We start from the raw sequence: 8,613 nt of genomic DNA on the forward strand, positions 1-8,613 counted from the left end.
CCGAGAGACAGTGAGACAGAGTGAGATGCACATAAACACATACGGAGAGAAAGGAAGAGAGGGACTGAGAACACGGGTGCCTAGAGTGGGCAGAGGTCCAAGTTCCAGGTGCTGCCACCAGCATGTAGGTTGGCTTAGCCTCAGAGTGTTTTGAGTCGAACAGGGCACCGAGCGTGGCATTTTAATGTCTTGGTTAATGTCTTATGAGTGTAAACAGCTTTGAGAATTAGCAGTTGCAGATTGTGTTACCACTTTCCTAAGGATATTTCACAGTAGCAATTTAACCACTCTAGAAAGACAAGCCACCGCCCACCCCATTCTCCTGTAGGAGCAGAGATTGCCCACCAATGGCCATCTCAAATGGTACCTCCCATGGATGGGAAAGCTGGACAAGATGGTGACATCTACAGCAGCATCTGCTTTGGATTTGCTTCTGCAGAGCACAGATTGACTTTGTCTTCTGAAAACTAATTTAGGCTAACCACCAATGCGCATGCCTTTCTCTAATAGTTTGAGGGGGGAAAAGGACTACGTTTACAGAAGAATTTTAATTCTCCAGGATTTTAAAATATACTTCTAGTTAAAGATTAAGGTCCAGTCCAAAAATAAGATTTCAGATATCACAGAGAAGATGGAAAATTAAGCCATTGACTGCTAATGTGTCTACAAGAGACTATCTCAAGTTCACCATGTGTGCATTGTGGTGCAGTGGACAGGAAGGCTTGGAATGGGGGACATGCTTTTCATCCCTATCTGCTCCCTAACTAGGCCTGCAGCCTTGTGGTAATTTCCCGAACTCTCTGAACTACCGTGCCTTCATCTGTTAAATACGAAGATTGTACTATTCTGGACTAGGTGATTTCTAAGCTCTCATATTCAGGTTTTGTTATTTTTCTTTAAAATCTTGTCACTCCTGAAGGAAAAAGAGCTGAATTCTGAGTATAGTGGGAAAAATATGGAATGCCCACATTTTTCTGTTTTAAATACAATATACACACATTTTAGTACTTTGAAATCCTTGGGTCGTCAATGTGAACAGTTAATTATGTGCTGGCAATAGTTCTGACTTATAGCTGTTTTATTTTCATGCTCCACTGTTGGTCGTATCTAACTTATCTCCCAGTTAGTCCTTTATTAGACAAGCAACCTATAAATATAGCATGGTTTCTATGGGAACATTGTTTATCTTGAAGATTCCAGGAACATGTTTTATCTGAAAAATGAGGCCTGCCAGATAATATGTTGAAATCCAGGCCTATAACCCAGATTTGGAACTTTAAATTAATCTGATCTAAGGAGATATTTAAAATTGCTTCCCTGTGAAATTTTTCCAGCTGAATTGAATTGGTGCAAATTTGCTTTTGACAATAAGAGTTGGAAATCTCATCTTTCCACTGAGAGTTTTTCTTGAAATGATTAAGCGTATGGCTCCATTATGTTTAGATTCTGATGTTTTACATCTCTGTGGGCACAAGCACTGTTGGATGATTGTGTAGGAGATGGCACAAGTGGGGACAATACTCGATCTTTTCCAAAGCAGATGAGAATTCTATCAATTGTTACCTAAATGTAGGCCATAATGAAGTTGCTTTACAGATAATAGAGTTTCAGTCCTTTTGAATTCCTGTAGCTGAACAGAAACATGATTTGGGGCTGGGTTTGCCTGATATTGTTGAAGGCATGTTGGTCTCTTGCATCTTTAGGTCTACCAAACCCAGTAATTTCTTAAAATCATGCTTTGAGGTCTTAACACAGTGAAGATGACTAGGAAGTTAAGACAGGAAGTGAGAAGGTTGATGTAAGAAATTGTAAGACTTTTTGAGAAAAAGGAAATGAGCCCTCTTGTTGAAGTTACATGACCAGAGGGTTGAGCTTCAAAAGGAACCATATTTCCAAATGGCACTTACTGAGGGAAAGGAGTCTTTGGAAATGGAAAACTGGAGATATAAATATTTTGAGCTTACTGCTGAGAATATGAAAGTCTCACAGAAAGTAGTCCTTTAGGTCATTCTTATTCTGAATGTGAAACATTTTGAGTAAAACATACAAGTATCGTAAGAAACAGCATTGGTAAAAGACTCTGTTTTTCACATTAATAAGAAAAATTCCTGCAAATAAGTCATTGATAGCGAAAATAAAACTCTTTACTTATAGGAATGATTTGAATCTGTTTTGCCACCAGCTGTAGAAATAAACATCCTTTTGTGGCCTAGATGGTTTATCTGGGTCCTCTATCTTGACTGCATAACCTCGGAAGCCTTCAGTCTAAAGCTTGAGCAGTTCCACGGCTCATCTGTTATTCACCCCATGATTTCTCTTCACTGTTGTTAGTGAACTGTTGATTCTAACAAATTGCTCTTATTGACTGAAGTAGATAATCAACAAATGACCAGGATGCCTTGAATCTTCTACCAGAAGCAAACCATAAGAGGAAAAGAACAAGTAAGTAGTTTGGGTAGCTATTTGTTTCTGGGTAGAATGCAGATCTAGACATTTCAGTACTTGGTTTTAATGAGCAAAGAGATATCTAGAAATCGTAGGCTGTTGAAGGATGGGGGGGGGGAGGGTGTCATAAGGGTGGGGTCCTAAGGGAGAGGAAAAGTGATCTAACTTATTCCTTCTCTACCAATTTATCCGTATGAATTTAAATACTCATAGGGTGATTCTGAGAAGTAACTAAAAGAGAATGGGATCTTGTGTTTATGAAATATCTTTGTGCACATTATGGACGGAGAAGTGGCATTGATACTTTGATGGCTTATTCTATGTCAGGGAATCTGTTAGATTCTTCATAGACACAATCTAACTTACTTCTTACAACAAACGTTCTTGCAAAATAGACCCTCTCATTCCTATATTTACAGTCGAAGAGACAACCTTAGAGTTAAGTATTAGTTCCATGATTAGCCAGCTCGTAAGTGGTAATGCAACCCGTTTCCAAGGGTCGCACTGCCTTAGGAGATGCGTCCATTTAAACTGTGGAACTGACAAATCATCTAGATTTTCATTGCTTTAAAGTAATTTCAAATTGAAATCTTGTCTGCTTAGACTTTAGGACTTCCAAAATTTTAAAACTAAATCAGTATCGTATTTGTTGTTCATAAGTCATGTAAAACTATTCTGTTAAAAAAAGTGTATTAAGTATTACTTACTTTACGTATATGTACTTTGCTAAAATGCATATTTAGCACACAAATTTATATTGTTATGCAAATTATAATTATGTTTTTAAGTTACAATAATATCTTATGTGAGGATAGTAAATATGCCAGGTCCAATATGATTTTCCACAAACAAAAAGTGTAGTTATTCTTCTCTAAAAAGATTCCATAGTAGCAGAAGAAAAACTCTAAGATATACGATGTTCACTGTGGAATAACTTCTCCATCGAATACAAATCTCAAACTCTGCTTCTGGCCAGGTGGGTAGCAGATACCTGAGGAAAATGGACGTGGACCCTTCCAGAGAGGAAAGTCTGACCTGATGACACCTGGGTCTCATACTATCAAATCAAAGGTCTGAAAAAGCTTTTTTCTAATTGTCAGATACTTATTAAATACTTACTGATCCAACAACAATTTGATGTAACATAACTGTGTATCTGCCGCTATGTAGAGTGAGGAGGAAGACGTAAAGAATGCCTTTTTGTTTTTGTTGTTTCACTTTAAGAATTATAACTTACACAGAGCTTTTCTTTGTTCAGTTATAAAGCTGTCTCAAGCACACTAACTCATCTGATTTTCCAGTAAACCTTGAACAAAGGCAGTACAGCCTTTCCCATTTCACAGCTAAAGCTCGGTAACACTCCCACGTAACACTCCCACAGTGACTCAATGGCAGAGTTGGTACTTGTTTGAGAATGGCAGCTGTCTTTCTGCTACACAATCAGTGCTCCTTATGCATCCATACCTGAAAAAGTTAAATAAAAACTAAACAGAACCCACCCTCAAACCCCAGCTTTTCATCCAAATGTAACACACGAGTCCAGGAAAAGAGTCAGGGTTGGGAAGAAGAAAAGAGGGCAGGTAATATAATATTGTATGCTGCTCCTTGCTGAAAAGTTGTTCAGAGAAAATATTTTGAAATGTTGTCTGATACAGCTTGTTACAATAATTACACATGATTTATGAGGTCTTCTCTACAGTGCCCCAAATTGGATTTCCTGACAATACGAGGGACAACCTTTAGACATCTGAAATGAATATGCATTAGGTGTATACTGACTCTGCATTTATTTGAAATTTTGTTTATCATGAATTTTGGCATTAATTTTGATGTTTAAAAATATTGCATTAAAATATTATTTATTTTGATTACTGAGTCTTTGGCCATCCCTTAAATTTTATGCCAGAGGCTAACGTGTCTCATGGTAATCCCAGCCCTGGTATGTGAGCTTAAACAAAGCTGTTTGTGGACTATCTGGGGGCACACTTACAAATTTTATCCTCCAACAAACTTATTTTTGTGATTTTTGTTTCACTCATCTCTGTCTGTTCAATAGATTTGGGTCATTAAGTGGAGTCGCTAACAATATTTATTGGGTACACAGTTTTAGGCTTGTAAATAGTTGACTGGGATTGCAGAACTCAATGCTATTAATGTGCAGTTGCTGTACGGTTTCAACATGTTTGTTATAATTTTGTAAAACTTTTGATTTAGGGCTTTATGGTCTTCTAAGCATTTTGTGGTGAAACATGGAGCCGACCAACACAAGCGCCCCGTTGAATGCTTCAAACTTAGACGTCGGCCACTGCAACGCACACTGCAGGATGATTCTGACCACACTCTACAGTGTGGTTTTTCTTGGAGGCACTGCTGGAGCAGTTATGATGTCACGTATGATGTTGAAAAGGAATACCCAGTCAATGATTGCCACGATCGTTCTCAATATCATAGTGCTACATTCGATCCTCCTGGTCAGCCTTCCGTTCCGCCTCAGCTATTATGTCTTAGTCACCTGGGAGTTTGGATACTTTACCTGCCGATTGGTTAGTAGCATAATATACTGTCATATGTACCTCACCTTTGTTTTCTATGTGGCCATTGTCATATTCCGATTGCTCATCTATTTTAAGAAACTCCAACTGCAACAGTTAAAAAAGTACCATGCGGTAGTTTTAAGCATTATTATTTGGATAGTGGGTAGCCTTATTTTTTTGCCAATATTTCTTTTACTATATGGCACAAGTTCAAGTTACTCAGAACAGCAACGATGCTTTGAGTTCTACAAAGACTTCAACCACAGGGAATTCATCATCTTGAATTACTCTATGATTGCCATTATGATGACAGTGGTGGTGACCCTCTTTCTGATACAGATGGGTGTCATTGTTCAACTCATAAAGGTTCTTTGGCCTGACCTGTGGGCTCATCAAGAGTATAGAGCTCAAATCAAGAGCTGCTTCTTCCTTCTAGTAATAGTCGTCTGTTTTATACCCCACCATGCATTCCGGGTACACTTTCTTCAGAATTATTCAGAGGGAGAAAATTCTGAGTTAGTTCTTTATAATGAAATTTTTGTGGCTTTAACTACTGTCTGTTGCCTGGATATGCTGTGTTTCGTAGGTGGAGTTATCCATTAAATACTCCTATGTCATTTACTTTGTAATTTGTTTCCCATCACGGTGACAAAATAGTTTTAATTGAATGGGTGCTGCTAGCACGATTTCAAAATTTTTCAAGTTCTCTGCTTTTAATCATCACCAAAATTATTTTTCCATGAAAAAGGAATAAATGTTGGTTGTTTCCTTCTCCTCAGAGAACTGTTATCTGTTCGCCCTTAACCATAGAATGTATTCAATCTCCTTAGCGCCACGCAAGTTGACCTCAAACATCCCTTACAGACTCAACTCCTACCTCTTTTGCCTGCAATATTTACTTCTGCTAAGCACACCTATTGGCTTTCCCTATGCACTACTCTCCAGGCTGTTCTACTCTTTGCATTTGCTGCCACTGACTTTTGATCTTAGAATGTTCTTTCCCTCCATCTCTAAGCTATCTATTCTTCAAGGTCCAGAGAACCTGAAGGTGGGAACTCTATCGAAGCTTTAACTTACTCAACTTATAATCAACATGAGATAGCTGCCTCTTGAAAATTACTGATAGCTAGTCATGCTGTAGCTGCTGGCTGTGGTATCTGGAGGAAGAGATTCACTCAGATAGTCAAGAGACTTAGAAGAAACCCTTTCAGGTTGATGGGGCGTTGATGTGGTTTGATTCTGATTAAAGTGTTAGTAGGTACTCAGGAAGCTCAGATGATCTCCCACATCTACCTTCCCAGACTTGGATCCATTAAGCAGAAAAAGAAATTGGAAAAGGTGGAAGGCAGCTGGAGTTGGCTAAGCATGCTGGCAGGCTGTATTAGAGCCCAAACCTTTGAGATTTGGGACTTTTATTAAGCTTTTTCAAGACACCCAATATGATCAAGTAGTGTCACAGTTAAAATCAACACTATCAGCTAATGAGTGTCATTTAAACTCAATGAAAACAACCATGACAACCAACCAATCTGGTATAGAAATTGACATGCACTTAAACCTTGCTCATAATAATGCTACCTTGGAGACTAAATTTAATGAATCAAATAACCAAAACATTGCTCTTACTGGTTCATAAGGCAGCAGAGTTTATGCAAAGGACTTTTGAAGTCATCTGGAGATCTGAATTCAAAACTGTTTAGTAACTATGGAATCTTTGGTGAGGTATTTGTAATCTCTGAGCTCCAGTTTCCTATATTACAGGATTTTGGTAAAGCTGAAATAAGATAACAGCCTGTGTTAAATAGTGGCATAATGCCTGGCATGTGGTATTCAGAATAATATTACTTCTTTTCCTAATTCAGTGACACATTTTGCAAGAAAATTTTAATACATGACCAAAATGTTCATCCATATAGAAATATATTTTAGAGGTTCAGATGCTATTGATCAATGTTGATCTCATGCTTTATGTCACTATGAAATCAATGACTAAATGGATGCTTTTTCCTATTTTTGCCTATAAGAACTTGCCATTATTATTATTACTATAATTATTAGTTATACCCCAAAATACTCTAGTAGTACCATTTTACAATCCTGCCGTCACAGTACAAGATGATTTGTAAGCACTGTTTTAGGGTTCATGGTATGTCTTGAGTAGTAGTCACCTCAAGATTGATTGTGATTACTTATAGTCAGGATATAGTCAGTACCCAACTTACTAATCATAGGGTTGCATGAGCTGGTTTTTAATATGGTAGACAGCCTCTAAGAAGGCCTCCAAAGATCCCTGCCTCCTAATATCCATGCCCCTGTGTAATCTCTCCTATATTGGCTATTGACTTCTTAAGAACAGAACAAGGCAGAATGATGGGGTATCACCCCCATTGTTAGATTATGAAAAGACTATGCCACCCATATTGGGTACTCTCTTTTTCTTGTTCTCTCTTGGATTGCTTCACTCTGGAGTAAACCAGCAGCCGTGTCATGAGGCAGCGCACGTGCCAAAGAATTTTGAGACCATCTAACAGCCATATGAGTGAGCTTAGAAGTGGATCTTCTGACACCAGCCAGTCGCCGTGGAATAAGCTTGGAAGCAGTTCCATTTGAGTCTTGAGATGATTGCAATGCTGGCTGACCTTGACTGCAGCCTCATGAGAGACCCTGAGCCAGAACCACTCAGCTAACCTGCTCCTAGATTCCTGACCTGAAACTGTGCTCATAGCACATCCTAATTCTGAGTAGCCACATTTCAGTAGCCACACATGGTTCATGGTTAAAGTATTGGACAGCACAGGTCCAAATTATCCAGAGATCATCTAGGGTTGTACCCCAGGACCCTTTCCTTACAAGAGATGGCCATGTATCTCTCTGACATTCAGTTTCCTCCTACGTGGAATAGTAACAATAGAACCTACTTTAGAGAGTTGAGATGAAAATACACGGTATTGTATAAGGTGCAAATATCAGTCCCCAGCATGTGGCAAATGTTCGATAAATGGAATGTTATTATTTTTACTGTCCTTGTTGTATATATTGGAAAGAGAAGGACAAGGACAGACAACTCTGTAATCAGATGCCCTGCAATGTTTCTGGGACGCTTTAGCTTGGACATTCTCAACAGAGACCCATTCTTCCTTCCTGCTGACACCCTCCTTCTTGTCTCTCCATCCCACAGCCATCCCTGATCTCAGCTGGCAGTGGGCCTCTGTGTTACCAGTGCTTATCTGACTTAAATGGTCCTTCCTTGGGGAAGTGCTCAGATCCTGTGTCCCAGAGGACTCCTTCCTTTAATCTTATTTGACCCAATCTGTGTTACTTCACCACGAGGTGTTCTCACCTAAGTGTGTAGTTGGTTTCCAGGTATCCATACAAATTACTCAAAATAAAACAAATACATTAAACATGTGTGTGATGGTTAATTTTGTGTGTCAACTTCACTGGCCGTGAGTGCCGAAGTTGAACATTATTTCTTGGGTGTGTTTGTGAGAGTATGTCCAGATGAGACTAGCATTTCAATCAGTGGACTCGGTAAAGTAGATTGCCCTCCTCACTGTGGGTGGGCCTCATCCAGTCTGTTGCAGGCCTGGATAGAACCAAAGGTAGAAGGAGGAATTCACCCCCTTTTTTCCCC

At 39.0% G+C, this 8,613-nt stretch overlaps 1 long non-coding RNA gene across 1 annotated transcript; it reads left to right on the forward strand.

Annotated features, from left to right (window-relative positions):
- Positions 1–1,180: 1,180 nt before the first annotated feature.
- On the forward strand, positions 1,181–8,383 carry LOC100060638 (uncharacterized). The gene is made up of 3 exons (XR_001380531.3): positions 1,181–2,442; positions 3,422–3,516; positions 4,660–8,383. It is a non-coding gene; the product is annotated as an uncharacterized lncRNA (long non-coding RNA).
- Positions 8,384–8,613: the final 230 nt, after the last annotated feature.

Source organism: Equus caballus, chromosome 4 (genome assembly GCF_041296265.1).
Source record: "Equus caballus isolate H_3958 breed thoroughbred chromosome 4, TB-T2T, whole genome shotgun sequence".
NCBI lineage: Eukaryota > Metazoa > Chordata > Mammalia > Perissodactyla > Equidae > Equus > Equus caballus.